Here is a 20,969-nt window from a genome sequence, read left to right on the forward strand (position 1 = left end):
GCCGTATCGTGACCTAGCCTCCTCTCAACAGAGATCTGACTAGGTTCTTGACTGTTGCTTATGTTCTTGGTGCTTTAGAATAGGTTTTCCTTTTGTTTATATGACTTAAAGAAGAGAGAGGTTTGTGACCATTACTGCAGGGTGGTTATAGCTTGACTCAATAGGGCTTTCACTCTGTGTAGTTCCTAACTGGGAGATGGTGTCTTAACATGACCTTAAGTACTATTTTGTTTCCGTATAGCAGAATGTATCCATTGCTTTTAACTCAGATGGTTTGTTTTCCCCCAAAATGCAACATCAAACAGCTACAACGTTTTTTTTTTAAGTGACCAAGTCACAAGTAATATAATAATGATATCATCTTGAAGGTTTCTTTTCAAAGGGGAAAAAAATGCCAATATTTAACAGTTCAGGTCCTGCAAAGTGCAAGTGATACCACTGGTTAGTAGTGTCGAGGAGGCATTTACTATTTGTTTGCCCTGACAGCAGGGTAGTAAAACCATTGTTTTCAGAGCAGATTCCAGTAGGATGCTGACGGCTATTGCACGGGGAGTCAGCCAATGGCCAGCGCCTGTCTATTGAGTTCCTCTCATGTGTCTGTGGTTTTAGTAAATGGATTGGTAAGTTGTAAACACAGCACTTGTTTGCATAAGGATCTATGTTTAACTACATAATTATCTTATTTCCTGGAACTTAAAACTGAATTAATGCAGGCAAGTTATTTAGGAGTTCGGAATCTGAGTGCTGACCAAAGCCACATTTCCTAACTGATCGCTCCATTCCCGATTTAAGCAAATCCTAACTTTGATTTCTAAGGCCGTTTCATTATAAAATCAACATTGCGCTTTTGCTGTCATGGTGGGAGAGGTGACTAAGCATCTGATTGATAACCTAGCGTGAAGCAGACTTTTAGGCAAAGCTTATCATTCAAATGCACTGTGCCAGACAAGGGATGGGGAATAAAGAAGCCACGTGCTCAGGGAAAATACTGTTTTTCATAGACGTTTTCTTAAAGCACCAGCAGATATATGTGTGGGAACAAAATTACCTGACTGGATCTATAAAGAGGTTAATAAAATGCCACCAGCGTGCAGTGACGCTGCATCCTGCCCTTTATTGCTGCACAGAAAGGGTGGCTGAAGGTGAAGTGACCAGGCTGCAGAGAGCAAACAGAAAGCATCCAGCTAGCGTGATAAGACCAGGTGCTTTCAGAGTAAGTAGTGTAGAGAACCACTTTATGATAGAGCATCCTTTATTTAAAAAGCAAAACCCAAACAGCCTACTTTCCTGGGTGCTTTTATATTCATAGCCGTCCGTGTCCCTAAGAGGACAGATGAGCTACTTAAAAATCAAAGTGGTTTTGGCTGCAACTGGAAGGTGAAGTGATGTACATCATCCAGGGAGCGGTTTGGTGGACTTGGGCTGAATGACGTCTTCTGGGTTAGAGCTGTGTCTGTGGCAGGCAGGGATGGCGTTTCCAGACCTTGCTGCTCTCACTTGCATGCGCAATGGGAGAGGGCTGGAGAAATGATGGTGTTTGTGTTGAGGTGGTTCTGTAAGGAAAGAAATGTATGTGAAAGGCGCTGAGCCCTGCAGGTCTGACACACTGAAGGCACAGTACGGAGGTCTGTTCTGTGCATTGTTATAGCTGTTTGATGAAGGCTCAGTCTTTATATAACAATCTTATGTTCAGTCTTACATTCTTTTTTTTTGGGGGGGGGGGTGCTTTTTGAGACAGGGTTTCTCTGTGTAGCTTTGCGCCTTTCTTAGTACTTGCTCTGTAGCCCAGGCTGGCCTTGAACTCACAGAGATCCGTCTGCCTCTGCCTCCCGAGTGCTGGGATTAAAGGCGTGTGCCACCACCACCCGACTCAGTCTTACATTCTTAATATGTCACTGGGAAGCAGTGTCAAGCAAGTGTTACAGGAGGGTACAATTGTATTGTAATGAATAATCAGAGCAACACCTAAAATAACCACATAGTAAGTTAGTTGTATGAGAGAGGACTATAAAGTTGAATGAGAAAAAGATAATCCTTCCTAAAGTTTCTAATAATTTTGCATATAATTCTTATATGTAATTCCTTAGAAGAAAACCAAAACAGGAGCTAGAGAGATGGCTTAGGGGTTAAGAGCACTGGCTGCTCTTCCAGAGGTCCGGAGTTCAATTCCCAGCAACCACATGGTGGCTCACAACCATCTGTAATGAGATCTGGTACCCTCTTCTGGCCTTCAGGGCAGGCAAATATGCAGGCAGAACACTATATGCATAATAAATAAATAATAAATAAATAAATAAATAAATAAATAAATAAATCTTTGCTTGTTATCCCAACACTCAGAAGGTTAAGACAGGAGGCTTGCAGTGCATTCTAGGCCAGCCCGGTTACAGAATGAGACCCTGTCTCAACACAAAACAAAAAGAACAACAAATTCTTTTAGGAAGACAGCCAAAGAGATGTATGTTTTAAAAATCAACAACGAAATAATGACTATGTGTATCCGCAAAAGAACATGTTAGTAAGTGAATGGGGTTTCGCCACAAGTTAGACTTCAAGAATGCTGGGAAAGTAGTCATTTTTCAAAAGTCTTTCCCTTGCAGCTAAATTCTGGAGTGTGAGTCTTTCCAATGGCACGGTCTTAACTGTGCCTGAAATGGCAGTGTCATGGTTTGGGAAGGGGTGTCGACATCTTTATGCTGTTGTTTAATGTACCTGGCAGGCCTTCATCATAGGAAAAATTGAAAGGGGAAAGTAAAAATGTACAGACACCGGGGTACCTATGAAGGGGTGGAGGGGTCCCCCAGGGGACAGAAAACCTGGACCCAGTCAGCTTAAGTGTTTTTCAGGGAACAGAAAGTAGAACCTCAGTAACTTCAGGATTGCTTAAGCAGAGCTGTGAGAGGAGAATTTCCTTTCTGCTTAAACATAAATTTACTTTGTCAAAAAACCAGAGCAAGTCCATAGAAACAGGCACTGAGACACCTCCAAGGGATGTAGTTTCAAAAGTTTTAAAGAATGACCCACAGTAGGAAATACATTGGGACATGGTGGTATACCAAACACATCACACACACACACACACACACACACACACACACACACACACACACAGAGTAGGAAATACATTATACATTGGGACATGGTACACCAAACACATCACACACACACACACAAGGAAATACATTATACATTGGGACATGGTATACCAAACACATCACACACACACACACAGAGTAGGAAATACATTATACATTGGGACATGGTATACCAAACACATCACACACACATACACACACACACACACACACACACACACACACACACACACACACACCCCATACATGCACCCATTCCTAAAGCAAGGTTTCACGTGATATTCTGTGACCTACATTTCCCACACTCATTCTAGGACTTTCTACTCTGCTTCAGTCTCATTATTTCACGTTTTGTTTTGCTTTGCTTTGCTTTTTATTCTGGTCATGACCCACTAAATTGATTTTATGACCCACTAATCACTCCTGACCCACAGTTTGAGAAGTATTGCTCCAGGGAAGGTTTTGTGGTCTGTCCACTGGCTGTCACCTACCTGTCACCACCGTCTCAACATGGCTTCTTCCTGGCGTGGGCTAGAAGGCGTGCCTAAAGCATGTAGTCTAATTCTTCTCTCTTTGTTGAAGTTGTGACTTTTAAGTCTCATTTGGGAAGATGAATGGTCACCTTTAAACATTTGTTGTTTTCTTGTTAATGTCACAGCAAATTGCCCATCAAGTGAGACACTTGGGGGACAGATTGCTTATACCCCTACCACTCCAGGACAGAAAGCTCCTGGAAAATAATAGGATAATAAGGCAATTTTGTAAACGACCCCTTGATCACATGCACAGGACAAGTTACACTTCCTACCATGTCAGAAGGAGAGAAGACAGATTTTGTTCAGGGGAACAGAAGGGCCAGTGGGTAGTTTTGATTTTGCTTCATATCTGTGAGGTACAGGTGAGAAGGGAATTAGTTTCCAGAGCATCGGTGTGGAAATCAACACACAGAGAGATGATAAGAGTGAGTCCCAGAAAGCACAACTGGGAAGGGGAAGGATCTAGGGGACACACGAATACCTCAGCTGGTTGGGTTTTTCATTCTCATACAAAGAACAACTTTGGTCTCCATCCTGAGCCATGGCATCTGAGTGGAAAAGTTAATAGTCGGCCACTCGTCACTTTTGAAAAAGCACGTGTGCAGTCCACAGTCCCCACTGCCTAGAGATTTAGCCTAGGTTTTCAGAGCCAAAGCTGGTGAGAATCAGGTGGCTGGTACTCACTGTCTGTCTCTGTTAATGTGTGTGCATGGCTGTGCATGTGGGTATTTGCGTTCGCATGTGTGCATGTCCACATGTGTTTGCATGTGTGGTGGCCAGTGTTCGTGGTCCAGGGTCTTCCATTATTCTCCACTCTCCAACTTCTGGAATCCAGTGCAAAAGCAGTGAGTCTGGCTGGCCAGATTTTCTGTTTCTTCCCTCTGCACAGGGATGGCAGTCTGGCTGTCTCCTTTCATCCGCTCAGCTTTGTACGTGGGTTCTGGGGAGTCAGAAGCAAGTGCTTTATCAGCTGGACTGTCTTTCCAGAGAGTGTTTACCCCTAGTGAAGGCAGAACCAAGACTCAGGGTCAGAGAAGTAGACTTTCTGTGTGTCCTTCCCTAGTGTACACACACACACACACACACACACACACACACACACACACACGAGCATGCACAGAGAGAGACAGACAGACACACAGGAAGAGAGAGAGACAGACAAGCAGACAGACAAGCTCAGTGACCTCTCACTCCCAGACCACAGACCTTTGCCCGTAAAGCTAAAGTGGATGGATCTCTGGGTTATCAGAAGTCCATCACCACCACCATTACATCACTAATAATCAGCAAGACAGGTTTTCCCTGGGCCCAGACGACCCCGGAGAGGGAATGAGTCACTTTAGAAAGCCTCAATAATTCTTTTCAGCCACTGGGGAGCCATTTCATGTAGATCCACCAGCTAGTGCTTCTGGGCCCTTGTGCAAGCTCACCAAGCACTCACTCCGAGGCACCCAGGCCCCACGGACACAACTGTGCAGGCCAGAAGGCCGGTCCCGGTTCTGCTCTGTGCTCTCAGCTTGGGACGAGGCATGTGCGGTGTGTGTTCCTTCTGCCAGAGATGGGCAGAAAGAGAAAGCAGGATGGAAATCCAGGTCACATGTCAGCCACAGCAGGAGACATACCCCTCTGAACTTGTTTCAAACCGGCCTATGCTAAGGATGAACTTAACCTCCCCGTCGTGCCAAAAAGGTGTCCTCATGAGGGAAGGAGAAAGAGACTCCGTTTCCCTCTGTTGTACGTCGCCTGCGACTTGAATATCTATCTCACAAATGTGAGTACAGTGAGAAAATAATTCCCACTTTGTTAAACAACTAACGAATCTGGAGTATCTATTTGATCTTTTAATGAGACCAGATGTCCTCAGAGGATTCTGGGAATGGATATAGAAGAACTTCCCCTCCATGAATGATTCTGATACATGTAGGAATAAAAAAAAGTCTAAATTAATCCTGACTGAAACTCGTAACTAGCATTTCTGTGGAAAATAGGTCTCAGAGACTTGGGGAGTTTGTGTCAAAGGAATTCAGTCATGTCGAAGCCAGCTCTTAAGTGTGGTTTTTTTCTCTAAATCAAAACAGCCAAGGCGGGGGCAAGATTTCTCTTTCTCTGATCCATTACAGAATATCTAAGCAGAGTCACATTTATTTTTAACATTCATTTTGCCTTCTTTTTTTTTTTTTTTTTTTTTTGAGATGGGTGTTTCACTATGTAACCCTGGCTGGCCTGGAATTCTCTGTAGACCAGGCTGGCCTCAGCCTCAAACATTCACCTGCCTCTGCCTCCCAAATGCTGAGGTTAAAGCTCTATGCCACCATACTAGACCACAGTTCATCTTTACTAACCAATACACTTGTACTGGATCTGCCCCAATTTTAAAAACTTTAAAGATTCATTTTATTTTTAGTTAATGTGTGTGTATATGTGAGGATATGAGCATCTGTGTACGGTGGCACTCAGGTCAGAATGGGTCTAGAGGTGGAGTAATAGACGGTTGTGAACCACCTGAGGTGAATTCTGGGAATGGAACTTGGGTCCTCTGCAAAGAGCAGGGAGTGCTCTCAATCATGGAGTCATCTCTCTGTCCCTAATTCTTTTGTTTGTTTGTTTTTGAGACAGGGTTTCTCTGTAGCTTTGCGCCTTTCCTGGATCTTGCTCTGTAGCCCAGGCTGGCCTCGAACTCACAGAGATCCTCCTGCCTCTGCCTCCCGAGTGCTGGGATTAAAGGTGTGCACTACCACCGCCCGACCCTAATTATTAAAGTTAGTTCTCGTTCTCTCTCTCTCTCTCTCTCTCTCTCTCTCTCTCTCTCTCTCTCTCTCTCTCTCACACACACACACACACACACACACACACACACACACACACACAGATGAATATGAGCATCTTCCCACAGTCCCCCCCCCACACACACACAGATGAATATGAGTATCTTCCCACAGTCCCCCTCCCATGGACTCCTGCCTTTGCCTGGCAGTTGGTAACTGGCTCAGGAGTGTCTGGTCCATTCCCCACTCCTGAGACTCCCTCAGGCAGTTTCCAGAACCTGGGCACTCTTCGCCTGCTTTTGCTTCACTTCTCTGGGTACAACGCAGTTCATCTGAGAAAGAGATTAATACGGTAGTAAAGAAAGGAACTTTTAATCTTCTTCTCCTACCAGATTTCTCAAAGCAAATTAAGTTAAACCCTCTACTGCTAGTTGCTCATAAACAACAAGCCACAATAAGATAACTAGATCATACGTAGATTTACAAGGCAGTGGGGAGACTGATTTCCTCCACTAGAGGTGGACAGTGATGTTTTCCTCTGTCTTTGTAAATCTGGAGAGTGGGTAAGCCAGTCAGTCTGGCACCCTGCCTTTGGGGTCCCTTTTGGTATTCAGCTTCCAGGCTGATCTGAAACAATCCTGTTCTCTTGCTGATGATGGGGGGGGGCGGGGGTAAATATACTCACAAGTAAGTCTTGTGATATGAGGACCCTGTTATCTGCATCTGCTTCTTGGCCATGGGTAGTCTGTGCTTTGGTTAGTTCGTTGGTGGGCAGCTGAGCATGCCCCATCTTAACAGTGGGGAGGCGAGACAGGGTTTCTCTGTGGAGCCTATCCTAGAACTCACAGAGATCCTCCTGGCTCTACCTCCCAAGTGTTGGGATTAAAGGTGTGCATCACCACTGCCCAGCTGGGAGGAATATTCTTGATGGATGTATGTGGTTTTGCAATTTTAAAGTTATTTTGTTTGTGTGTGCATGTGTATGTGTGTAGGGCACACACATGCGAATGTCAACAACTTCGAGGTGGTTCCTCTTCCAGCATATGGATCCCCAGACTACACTGGTAGTCTGTTTTAATGGAAGATGTTGAGCCATCTCACCAGCCCTACACCTGTCTTCTTCAGGGATGCCAAGAAAGCATCACAGGCTGTCAGGGTTCACACGTGGAACCCCAGCACTAAGGAGACAGTGGCAGGAGGACAGTGAGTTCTAGGCCAGCTTGCTTACATAGCAAAACCTTGTCTCACAAAAACAAAAGGCACCTTGAAGATTCCATACACTAGTAACTTGTTTCCATTAAAATATAACTTCCCACTCCTTCCCTAGGATTTATTATTCTTGGGGTGCAGGCACGTGAGCAGTTCTATTACCGCAAAGAATTCCTCTAACTCCCCTCTCCACCCCACTCTCATCTTTTTCCCTTCATGGTTCTTCAAGACTTTAAAAATAGAGTTAAGGCCAATGTGTGGTGGTGCAGGTGTATCTGTGAGTTCAAGGCCAGCCTGGTCTACAGTGTGAATTCTAGGACAGCCAGGGCTACACAGAGAAACTCTGTCTCAAACAAAACAAAACAAAACACCCCCCCCCACCAAAACAGAAAGATGAAATTGTTTAGTAGGTATACATTTGTAAGCTGCAAAGCTCCTTAATTTAACCTCCCTAGCTTGTTGAACTTGGTGTCTGCACAGCACAGCAAACTAGCCATAACCACGGCAACACAGCCTCCCTGGAAAACAGCATTTCTCACTTAAGAAAAAAGTCCTGGGGGCTGGAGAAATGGCTCAGCGGTTAAGAGCACTGGCTGCTCTTTCAGAGGACCCAGGTTCAATTCCCAGCACCCACATGGTGGCTCACAACTGTCTATAACTCCAGTCCCATAGGATCCAACACCCTCACACGGAGATACATGGAAATAAAACACCAATGTACATTTTTTGGGGGGGGGGGTTACTCTTTTATTATTTTTTTTCCAGTTTTTTTTTGATGAGTCCCTAGTTCCTCCTTTTTATTTTAGCAAAATATGTTTGTTTGTTTTTTAATAGTTCAATTTTTTCTTTTCTTTTTTCTTTTTCTTTTTTCTTTTTTTAATTAATTAATTAATTAATTTTTCTATTATCAGCTTGATACAGGATAACTTCTTATCCTAATTGTGAAATGTTTCATTGAGGCTTGCTCAGTAATTGAGTAAAACCAAAACTTATTATAAGCCACAGTCATCCTAGGGTCCCCCTGCTATATAGCCTCCCTGGTTCTGTGGGTTGCAGTTTGATTGTTCTTTGCTTTATATCTAGAATCCACTTATGAGTGAGTACATACCATGTTTGTCCTTCTGGGTTTGGGTTACCTCACTCAGAATGATTTTTTCTAGTTCCATCCATTTGCCTGCAAATTTCATGCTGTCATTGTTTTTCTCTGCTGAGTAGTACTCCATTGTGTATATGTACTACATTTTCTTAATCCATTCTTCAGTTGACAGGCATCTAGGTTGTTTCCAGATTATGGCTATTATGAATACTGATGCTATGAACATAGTTGAGCATGTATCTTTGTGGTATGATTGAGCATTCCTTGGGTATATGCCCAAGAGTGGTATGGCTGGGTCTTGAGGTAGATTGATTCCCAATTTTCTGAGAAACCACCATACTGATTTTGCCACAGTGGTTGCACAAGTTTGCATTCCCACCAACAGTGGAGGAGTGTTCCCTTTGCTCTGCATCCTTTCCAACATTGACTGTTATTAGTGTTTTTGATCTTAGCTATTCTGACAGGCGTAAGGTGGTATCTCAGAGTCGTTTTGATTTGCATTTCTCTGATGACTAAGGATGTTGATCATTTCTTTAAATGTCTTCAGCCATTTGTGATTCTTCTTTTGAGAATTCTCTGTTTAGCTCTTCGGCCCATTTTTTAATTGGATTGTTCAGTATTTTGATGTCTAGTTTCTTGAGTTCTTTATATACTTTGGAGATCAGTCTTCTGTTAGATGTGGGGTTGGTGAAGGTCTTTTTTCATTCTGTAGGCTGTCTTTTTGTCTTATTGACCATGTCTTTTGCCCTACAAAAGCTTCTCATGAAGTTGAGTATTTTTCTTTCCAAGTCTGTGAAGAATTGTGTTGGGATTTTGATGGGGATTGCATTGAATCTGTAGACTGCTTTTGGTAAGATTGCCATTTTTACTATGTTAATCCTGCCTATCCATGAGCATGGGAGATCCTTCCATTTTCTGAAAATGATGGCCCACATGGCGGCTCACGACTGTCTATAACTCCAGTCCCATAGGATCCGACACCCTCACACAGAGGTACATGCAAGTAAAACACCAATGTACATTAAAGAAAAAGATAATAGAAAAAGAAAAAACTCCTTGTTCTGAAGCCAGCATATCCTACCTTACACTGGCTTTGTTTACACTGCCAACAAACTCCATTCCTCCCAGTCTGCATGTAGTCTACTTGAGTATGGGGAGAGAGCTGGTGCACCTCTGAGAAATCTAAGAGTAACAAGCCAGGTCAGATATGTGCCCGAGGGTGATGGGAGCTGTAGGGTTTGCCTGAGGTCAGGTGGTGGAGAGCGATGGTTTTGATTGGGTCCTGAGGTCAGGTGATGGAGAGCAATGGTTTTGATTGGGTCCTGAAGTCAGGTGGTGGAGAGCAATGGTTTTGATTGGGTCCTGAGGTCAGGTGGTGGAGAGCAATGGTTTTGATTGGGTCCTGAGGTCAGGTGATGGAGAGCAATGGTTTTGATTGGGTCCTGAGGTCAGGTGGTGGAGAGCGATGGTTTTGATTGGGTCCTGAGGTCAGGTGGTGGAGAGCAATGGTTTTGATTGGGTCCCGAGGTCAGGTGATGGAGAGCAATGGTTTTGATTGGGTCCTGAGGTCAGGTGGTGGAGAGCGATGGTTTTGATTGGGTCCTGAGGTCAGGTGGTGGAGAGCAATGGTTTTGATTGGGTCCTGAGGTCAGGTGATGGAGAGCAATGGTTTTGATTGGGTCCTGAGGTCAGGTGATGGAGAGCAATGGTTTTGATTGGGTCCTGAAGTCAGGTGGTGGAGAGCAATGGTTTTGATTGGGTCCTGAGGTCAGGTGATGGAGAGCAATGGTTTTGATTGGGTCCTGAGGTCAGGTGATGGAGAGCAATGGTTTTGATTGGGTCCTGAAGTCAGGTGGTGGAGAGCAATGGTTTTGATTGGGTCCTGAGGTCAGGTGGTGGAGAGCAATGGTTTTGATTGGGTCCTGAGGTCAGGTGGTGGAGAGCAATGGTTTTGGCTGGGTCCATCTGCACTGTAGGCTGAGCGTAGTGCTGACAAAGAGCTTCTGCCGTGAAGTGAGTTCAACACACAAAACAATCTTTCAGTTTTTTTGCTTTTTAGTTTTTCAAGACAGGGTTTCTCTATTTAGTCCTTGCTGTCCTGGAACTCACTTTGTAGACCAGGCTGGTCTCGAACTCACTGAGATCCATCTGCCTCTGCCTCCCAATTGCTGGGATTAAAGACATGCGCCACTACTGCCCAGCTTGTTAGAGTTTCTTGAGACAAGGACTCATGTAGCTCAAGTTGGCCTCAAACTTGAACATTGTATAGCTTAGGCTAGCCATAAAACCCTAGTCCTCTTGTCTCTACCTCTCAAGTGCTGGGATCTCAGCCTGGCCTGCCGTTCCAGGCTCCTACCAGTCCTGGCTCAATCTTTTTGTTCCAAGAGAAATAGAAAAAGTCTGGGGTCTCAGTTCACACTTAAAATCTTTATTCTCGGGGAGACAGCTCTCTGTTCCTCATCACACTTCTGAGATTACTAGTCTGTAGTGATAATTGTGTAGAGTTAATTGTTTAGTAAAAAAAAAAAAATTACAAGCTGGGCATGGTGGCACATACTTGTAAAGCCAGCCCTTGGGAGCCTGAGGCAGGAGGATCAGGAGTTCATAGACAAGCTGGGGCTCACAGGGACAACCTTGTCTTTTTTGGTTTTTCGAGACAGGGTTTCTCTGTGTAGCTTTGTGCCTTTCCTGGAACTCACTTGGTAGTCCAGGCTGGCCTGGAACTCACAGAGATCCGCCTGGCTCTGCCTCCCGAGTGCTGGGATTAAAGGCGTGTGCCACCACCGCCTGGCGGACAACCTTGTCTTAACCAATGAATGTCCTCTGGGGCCAAAGATGTTCTCTTGTTTGTTTTTTAAAAATAAGTCAGTCCTTTTCATCACGTAATTTGTTCTTAAAGTTAACATGGCCAACTGAATGAATCATTTTGGAGGTACAGGAAGAATGGGAGTCGTTCATAAACTATAGAGGGCTTCGTCGCTGTCACCACCCACACCTGTGGACATAGGCCTCGGACTTGGGACTCTTCACTGCATAGGGTACCTTTCCCTAAGTTGACGCAGGCATGTGGAAATTTCATTGCTTCTTAAAGATTTTTTTCTTTCAATTAAGGGAGCTTGTGGGAAATTGAACATAGACCCATACACTAAGCTTGGTCCAGAACAGACAAGGGTCTGCGTGGGGAACAGAGGCCTGTTCTGGAAACAGCTTTGCTTGTAAACTGGCCCACACCTGGAGACACAGAGAGGGTACCAGGTGTGTGCCAGCAGGGTGGTGGTCCTTCCTTCCCACTCATGAATACCTGGGTGGGCTTTCCCTGCCCTCTCCAGCCTCCCAGGGCCAGTACCGTTTCCAGCAGAATAGTCAGGGGTGGTTTCGTCAGCTTGTCTGCTTAGAAGGGGTTCCAGGCCTGCTTGCTGATGACAATTAGTGTCCTTGCTTGCTCTAAGGCTTGCGCTCGCCCAGAAGGGCACATACTTAACTGGCAGATCCGTGGATTGCCTGCCTGTTAGGATGAGTTCCTCAGGCTAGAGAGGGGAGATTCCCTGTGTTGGAGTCTCTGGACCCTGTGTGCACCCGGCATCCATGGGTAGCAGGTGAGCAAATGCAGCCCCCATGCCTCATGCCTGATACCTCGTCACACACTGTTGAAGGACTTTGCCCCCTGAACCCATGAAGAGAAATAGATCCTTTTATTTCCCGGGATGACTAAAGAATGGCTTTGCTCTGACTTGTTCTTCTGCAGCTTGGGAAGTAGATCACACAGGAGCTCAGCATCTATTTGCAGAATGGCTGCATGGGAATTGGGCATTTAAACTACTCTTCGTGGTAGGGACATCCGTCTCTAACCCAAGAATACCACCCACAATCAAACACGGGGACAGACAGTCCATCACCTCCTCCAACATTTGGCTGCTTCTCCATTGTCTGATATTAAAACCTGATTCTAGGCCATCTCCTACCAGACTGAGTCTGGGCAGCCCGAGGCTTGGGAGCCCTGCTGTCTGCTTGGGAGTCTAGCCTAGTCTATCATTCGCCTTATCGTCTCCACTCTCCTTAGCCGTTCAGATTCTTCTCTCTTCCTCCTCAGCTTCCTTTATTCTTTGTCTTTCCTGCCTTAGGGTTCCAGGGCCTTGCAATTTCCTTATCCCACAGTGCAGGATGGTGGACCTAATGATTTCTAGCCCCTGCCCTTGGCTCTATGGCCTGTCACCTTTCAGGTGGAGTGTGGAGGAAGGCACTCTCAGGAGGCTGATGAATGAGACAAGAGAGACAGTTGAGTAGACCGGCTCTGCTTTGCAGTAGATAGAACTTCCTTCCAATTCTGTCACTGGATCCACTGTTCGTATGCAATTCTGTCACTGGATCCACTGTTCGTATGCAATTCTTTCACTGGATCCACTGTTCGTATGCAATTCTGTCACTGGATCCACTGTTCGTATGCATTTCCACTGGTGGGCCAGAGTGAAAGAGAGAACCGGCCATCAGACCTAGCTAGGTGGTTATAGATGGGGTCTGTGATACTCGTAGGAAAGTGACTTTGAAATTCCCCTCTCTAGAGCGTGGATGTAGAAGAAGACAGTATACGTGTGTGCATGAAAATGTGTGCATGAAAACCCATTACTTTGTATGCTAACTATAAAAGGAAAAGAAAATATTTCCTTACAAAGTAAAGAAAATCCCCCTTTTGTTTTCAAACAGTCTTCAGGTTTCTGTACATGACATGTATTTCGATGCTGGTCTCTGAGCCACGTTTCCATCCAGGCCAACAGATTAGCCACCTGTTTCCTTATTTTTACCTTCCTTGGGAATCATTTTCAGATGCCATGTGATTTACCTACATGACCAATTCTATGATTTTTTTTTTTTTTAATGACAGTGGTGTGGGGATTTGCACTCAGGGCCTCCTAGGGGCTAGGTAAGCACTCTGACACTATGCTACTTCCCAGGCCCCATTTTTCATGTGTGGTGTAGTCTAAAGGAAGAGCCAAAACCTTGTGGAGAAACATCAGAAGTCTGAAGTCCACAGGGCCTTGTGGCACTGTTTATCTCAGAGTGCATTGCCCTGGAGATTCGGAGATGCCCCTGGACTACACTTCACCGAGGATTAACTTTGCACCAAACTTGATTCAGCTTCTGAGTGTGCTCAGGGCTTTGCCTTTACAGGAGTAATTCACCTAAGGTCCAAAGCCTGTCCCCCACTGTGCAGGAGGATGCGGTAGAGACAGGACAGTCCTGGTGTACCTGCATAAAAGAGACTGGCCTTGTGTTGGCTTCTAAGGCCACAGCAGGACCACCTGCCACGAACTGCATTTTTTACCCCAGAGCAATAGAACAGATGATGTTGAAGACTTTTTTTTTTTGAGACAGGGGTTTTCCGATATATACCTGGCTAACCTGGAACTGTATAGACCAGGCTAGCTTTGAACTCCAGAGTTCCGTCTCCTCCTGAGTGCTGGGATTAAAGGCTAAATTGAACATACTTTATGGAAATGAAATGTCTCAGATAGCAGATACATGTTGGCTAAGCATGGACACAGTGGGAAGGAGACTCTGGGCTCGGTGATACAGTCTGTAATCCCAGCATTAGGAAGTCAACGGGGCAGGAGCGTGGGATTAGGTTCAAGCCAGCCTGCCGTATGTACATAGAAAGTTCCCTCCTCGCTCTCCCACCATTGTCTGTCTGTCTGTCTGTCTGTGTGTCTGTGTGTCTGTCTGTCCTTCTCTCCCTCCCAAGGCCCCATGAACGCAGGTGTGGAGTTATTGAGCCACACTCCTTGTTTTTATTATTGGGCAAGTATCCTATTCTTAGTGGGAAAAACTATCTTCGGAACAATGTTTTTAATGATGTCTTTTTTATTTTGTTTTTTTGAGACACTTTGTGTGTGTGTGTGTGTGTGTGTGTGTGTGTGTGTGTGTGTGTAACCTTGGCTGTCCTAGAACCAGCTCTGTAGACCAGGTTGGCCTCAAACTCAGAGATCTGCCTGCCTCTGCCTTCTGAGTGCTGAGATTAAAGGCATGCGCCACCATGGCCCAGCTTTTCAAGGATTTTTTAACAAGCACTGCTGATTTTTTTTTATTTAAATTCAGATATCTTCACCTTTATTTGCTAGTGGATGATGATGTACATGCTCACACAGGTTTAGGGGTAGCAGCTGATTCTGCTCCAGGGTTTTTGAGTGCAGATCCTGTTCTCAGGCTGCCTCTCTGCAGTTGAGTATGTAAGGCATGTTTTATTTTGACCACCGTATCCTGTCGACTCTGAAATCTACCCCAGCTTCATTGCCACACGCATCTTTTCACAGGCTTGCTTGTTTGATCTAAAGTTGTGGTGAATAAGAGGCCTAATTAAAAAAAAAACTTACTAAATATTACATTTCCCTTGTAAAAAAATAATGATATAGATTAGTGTTTTTGCAGAAGTGTTGGTAACAGAATTCTTCAAAAGTTTTCCTTTGGGTGATGAAAAGCTCTTACGTTATTTTGACTCGCTAATCAAATGTAATTGGGTAGCTTGAAGTGCCTTAGATTCTCCTTGTACAGTTATCAAAGCAGGAAATGTAACGCACGGAGCTGATGAAAGGCGTCTCTCACGGTATTCTTTCAATTATAGATCTTAAGGAGCAAATGAAAGAACAGCTCTGCTGCTCAGAATGCCGAGGTTTGAAATGCCCTTAATGTTAACCGCTGTATTAGCTAGTTAACACATTATTATGTACTTTAATTGATTCTTACTCCAGCTCCGAGGGAAAAAAGTCTGCATCTGTTGGCACGGAAATTAAGGGTGGGAAGATGCCTGGGTACATTAATATTGCTGTTTACACTAGATTCAAATCACATCAGCTATCTGCAGTGAAGACAATTGTCCTGGTTCCCATTTGAGATGACATGCCTTTCCAAACATTCATACTTAGTTGTAGCTGAGAGATGACTAGAAATAAAACAAAAAAAATTCTTCACTCTATTTTTGTTTCAGCTTAGATTAGCGAGAGTGATGTCATTCAAATGGATGTTAAGATAAAACTTTCACACACACACAAACACATAATTGTAAAACAATATAGAAGATAAAAATTAAAGTCACATAGTATTCCTACATCTCACTAGGAGGGGAGCACTTTTTTAGAGTTAGTTCACACTCAAATCATTCCTGAAGGTCCGCTCCAGTTGAGTAGGTGTGACTAGGCTTGATCCACGTATTAATTCGCTGATTCACTCATTCATCACACAGATAGAATTACCGTGTGTTAATCCCTGTGCTAAGTGTTTGGAGACAACAGCAAGAGCAGTCTTGACTGAACACCTGCTTAGTCCCCCGGGGTCCATTTATTTCTCAACATCAACATCCTCTCAGGATCCCGTAGAGACGCAGCATCTGAGCATGGCACCAAGCTCAGACTCTGAAGTCCTGTTCTTAGGCTTGCTTAGTAGTGTGGCTCGCCAACAATCCTGTGCTCACAGCGAGGTTCACGACATTGGCACCAGACCATGTTAATTCCCATAGACAGCAAGCCAGCTCCTGAGCAACACTGCATTCGTCCAACAAAAATTAAAACAGAGAGACAGCAGCTGGTCCAGGATGTAGTACAAGCCCTTTGGAGGGCACCTAAGGCAGCCCAGGAGGGACAAAAGTGGTCAAGGAGAGGATCTGGAGAGCAGAGTAGGAGTCCAGAGCCAGATGAGAAGGCAGAGGCATAGAGGTAAACAGCTGGCAGGAAACCATGGGTGCCTTGGCTGTGCCTTTGGGGCGTCTGGCTTAGTCTCTATCCTGGAAGGTGGGCTGTAAGAAAGCAAGCAAGAGAAAGCTGGGCAGATTGAACAGGGGCACTAACATATGGCTCTGTTTTTGTTTGTTTGTTTGTTTGCAAGACAAGGTCTCTACATAGCCCGGGCTGTTCTGAAAATGTAGGCTGGCCTGGCCTCGAACTCAGAGATCACCTGCCTCTGCCTCCCAAGCACTGGAAACTAAAAATGTGCACCACTATGCCCGCCCGGCTCTAACATAAGGTTCTAAAAATACTGATTTTTGTTTAAGGCAAGGGAAGCCTTGCCACCAGAGACATTTTAGGCAGGGGGACAGTGGAAGAACTGAAACTATAACAAATGCCTACTAGACAGTGAATACTTTTCCAGTATAGTTTCTTGACCTTGTTCAGGGCTTTTCTGGTTTGGGTCTTGGTTTGTTTTTTTGAGATGGGGGATTCAGCATGGAGCTCAGGTGGGTCTAGAACTCTCAATCTCCCTGCCTCAGCTCCCAGAATGCTGAGCCACAGGTGTGGGCCACCAAGCGACCATCTTGGCAGCATTTAATTGAAAGTGCATTTGATATTTGCACCCGTCCGAACTGCTTAGATTTTGTTGCTATTACACAGGTCTGTGTGCAGGTGGCATCTTTTAAGTGCTAAATTACTTTCGTTATTTTATCCAAGAATCTGATTCTTTCTGGGCACATTTTGGTTATTTATACATAGGTATTTGAGGTCTTAGTCTGTGTTTCATATTTAATTCAAACAAATGTGGTGTGCTAACGTTTCTTCAGGACAGCTTTCTTTTTGACCAGAAAACTATTTTAACCCTCAAGTTGATTTATTGATTTTTTATTTTATAGTCAATTTAATGGCCCCAAATCAACTTTCCAAGTGTTGGTACACATGGAGGGGACTGTCTAGCCCAGTGGACCTAAAGTGACCACATTGGCTTTTAAAAATGGCTTATTGCTGCATCTGAACCCAGATGTGATGACTTACTCATTCATTCAATACATGTTAATGAAATTCCCACAATACTCCAAGCCCTGTTCTAGACTTGGAGCTACTGTAGCTAACAAGATCAACAAGGGCACTGTCTTGTGTGTGTGTGTGTGTGTGTGTGTGTGTGTGTGTGTGTGTGTGTGCGCGCGCGCGCGCGCGCACGCTCCTGTTCCAGTGGGAGGGAAGCCGATGATAGACAAGCTAACAAAGGAAACCTTAATTGACAGAACCTGTAAGTGAGCAGGGCAAGTGGCGGGAGGCCGGGAGCCTGCAGCCAGCTCCACTTCTGAGGTGGCTGGGGGGGAGGAGGGATGGGGAAGACATGATTCTTGAGATGAGGTCTGAACAGCAAGAACAAAAAGCTCTCGTGAACAAAGACATGTTGTCCAGGCACGGAACAGACGGAGCCAAAGACCTGAGATAGGAACTGGCTCGTCAATTCCAAGAGATACTGGGAAGGCCAATGCCTGGTAAAGGGTCAGAGCATTTGAAAAAGTCCAGCTCATGAATATAGCTTGTGTTTTATTTGTCTGGAACAAAAAAAAATCATGAAATTAATTATGTCAGCAGATTATTGTTTCAAAACAAAACAAAACAAAACAAAACTGCTCAAACTCCAGGTGGAAAATGGGCGGATGGGTGCAAAGAGAAGCTGCAAGAAGGCCTGAGGCCACCAGGAAGATGATACAGCCCAAGAAAAGAGAACAGAGCTGAAGGGGTGCGTGGACCTGTGATAGAGGTTGAGGTAAATAAAGCTGATAGATTCTTCCAGAAAGTACTGAGAGAAGATAGGACAGGCAAGAGTCAGTTTTGAGTTTAAGGTCTTGGCAGCCATTTGTAAGGGGAAACAGAATCTCCAGGGGCCAGCCCCAACATTTCCCAGACACCCAGAACCGGCAAACCCAGACCTGGGTCTGCTTTCTAGAAACCATTGAGTCTTCCTTCCCATTCTAGAAAATCTAGCGTAACTAAGTAAACCCACCTGCAGCTAAGTGAACCCACCCAAGCCTCTGGATTTAAGCTTCTCACAGAGTCTCTTAAGAGGCAGGCTCCTAGCCACTGGGTGGTGGTAGCACATGCCTTTAATCCCCGCACTCAAGAGGCAGAGGCAGGCGGATCTCTGTGAGTTCGAGGCCAGCCTGGTCTACAGAGTGAGATCCAGGACAGACTCCAAAACAACACAGAGAAACCCTGTCTCGAAAAACAAACAACAACAACAAAAAGGGGCGGACTCCTGTGCTAGTGCCCTTTGATCTCTCAGAGGCAAAGAGCCGTCGAGATATTATACATGCAACTCAGGGCCTACCTTTGGCAGCATATGGTAATCCCTTGGGGGCTGTCACTCAATGAGCACGACTGATTGATTGTGTGATCATCACCTTGTAAAGGATTGCTTGTTGAACTTCAACTATGGGAAAACCTACAAAAGAACTCAGTCACTGAGGATCCAAACTTAGGTCAGTAATTAGGCCTCCGGTCTGGTCAACACTGCCTTCTATGCAAGACACAAACTAACCGGGCACCAGGTTCAGCAGGGAATCATATTAAGGATGGTTAGTAACTGTGCCACGTGGCTCTCCTGGCTCTCAGAATGCCTCTGAGCTCAAGGAAGCAAGAGATGTTGTATTAAAATGATGTTATATTTTTTTAACTCCACCCTATCCAGTGCTTAGGTTTTTTTTTGTTGTTGTTTTGTTTTGTTTTTTTGTCAATTTGACACAAGCTAGAGTTATTTGCCAAGAGGAAACCTCTGCTGAGCAAATGTTCCCAGGTGCTATAAGAATGCCAGCTGGGCAAGCCTTGAGGAGCACCTCAGTAAGCAGCACTCCTCCATGGATTCTGCTTCAGCTCCTGCATCCAGGTTCCTGTTGTTCCTTTTCCTTCCCTGACTTCCCCCAGTGATAGAGCCGCAACTGGAAGCGTAAGGGGAAACAAACCCTTTCCTCCGCAACTTGCTTGTGGTCGTGGTGTATTATAGCAATAGAAACCCTGGCTAAGATGGTACCCATGCTCCCACGCTTGCTAGCAAGTAACCCACCACTGAGCTACATTACTAGCCTAAAAATAGGTTGCTTCAGTCTGGGTCCTAGAGAAATTTGACCCACTGTCTGTGCCTACGCCACGGCATAGACTTTTTCTCTCCATATTTCTAGTTATTGTAACCATTCACTCTAGGCTTTACCTGCAATCCTTCGCCATTTGATTTCGTTTTAAGAGATCTTTTACTTTGCTCCGCTAACACAAGATATCCGAGACAGAGCATTCTGTGGCTTCTCTCATCCCAGGGCAGAGCAGTGGCTGGTGTTTGGATTATAAAACAAATCTGCTGGGTGTGGTGGCGCACACCTTTGATCCCAGCACTTGGGAGGCAGAAGCAAGGCCGATCTCTGAGTTTGAGTCTAGCCTGGTCTATAGAGCCAATCTCAAGGTAACCAGGGCTACACAGAGAAACCCTGTTTCAAACAAACAAACAACTAATTAATTCAAACAGATCCAAAGAGTTGTAGAGGAACATAAAATTATAGAGGAAGGTAAAAATGTTGACACCAAAGTCAATTACCCTACCAATAGCAATGAGTATTTTGTATCTTATAATTCTTAGGTCTCCTGGTATTCCAATTAGGATTAATACTTGGTACTCAATTTACTTCTAAACATTTGGGGGCGGGGGGGGGGGGGAAACAGACTGATCTGTTGTTGACTGTCTAAGTTATAAGAAAGCTTCTCGCCGGGCGGTGGTGGCGCACGCCTTTAATCCCAGCACTTGGAGGCAGAGCCAGGTGGATCTCTGTGAGTTCGAGGCCAGCCTGGGCTACCAAGTGAGTTCCAGGAAAAGGCGCAAAGCTACACAGAGAAACCCTGTCTCGAAAAACAAAAAAAAACAAAAACAAAAACAAAAAAAGAGAGAGAGAGATTAAATTTAAAAAAAAAAAAAAAAAAAAAAAAAAAAAAGAAAGCTTCTCCTCTGCCTTCCTGGTGTAAGCAGCAGCCCATGCAGCGCAGACTGACAACAGCCTTGTAGACCCTGAAGCCGACACAATTTAGCAAATCCTCTCATTGGAGAGGATGCAGGGAGTATCTTCCTCTGGCATGCTTTGTAAGAATGTTAGACTTCATGCATACCACTGCCCTGGTCCCTCAGTGCCCTGGGGGAATGACTGTGTAAGTGATGGGTCCTGATGCATAAGTCATTAGTGATATAACCTTGCTTCTGAATTGCAAGCCTGCTGAAATGTCTTATGTATAGGAATAAAGATAGTCTACCTAGGTGGTAACATTGTAATGTAATGGGATTTTAGATCTAGACAGCCATGTTGACTGTCTGATAATAACCTCATGTATCTCTACTGAGTTTTTCTTCATCAAAATAATTGTTCACCGTATATGGTGGCATACACCTGTGATTCCAGTGTTCAGGGGAAGTATAAGTTTTTGGCCAGCCTGGGATAGACAGCAACAAAAACCAACCAGACAAATTGCCATTGACCCAAAGCCTAGCAAGACCACTGTGCTTGAAG

At 44.8% G+C, this 20,969-nt stretch overlaps 1 protein-coding gene across 1 annotated transcript in view; it reads left to right on the forward strand.

Annotated features, from left to right (window-relative positions):
- The window catches only part of Nr5a2 (nuclear receptor subfamily 5 group A member 2), a 132,527-nt gene that overhangs the window by 19,397 nt on the left and 92,161 nt on the right, over positions 1-20,969 (forward strand). The window lies entirely within an intron of this gene.

The sequence above is a fragment of the Peromyscus eremicus genome, chromosome 15 (genome assembly GCF_949786415.1).
Source record: "Peromyscus eremicus chromosome 15, PerEre_H2_v1, whole genome shotgun sequence".
Taxonomy (NCBI): Eukaryota; Metazoa; Chordata; class Mammalia; order Rodentia; family Cricetidae; genus Peromyscus; species Peromyscus eremicus.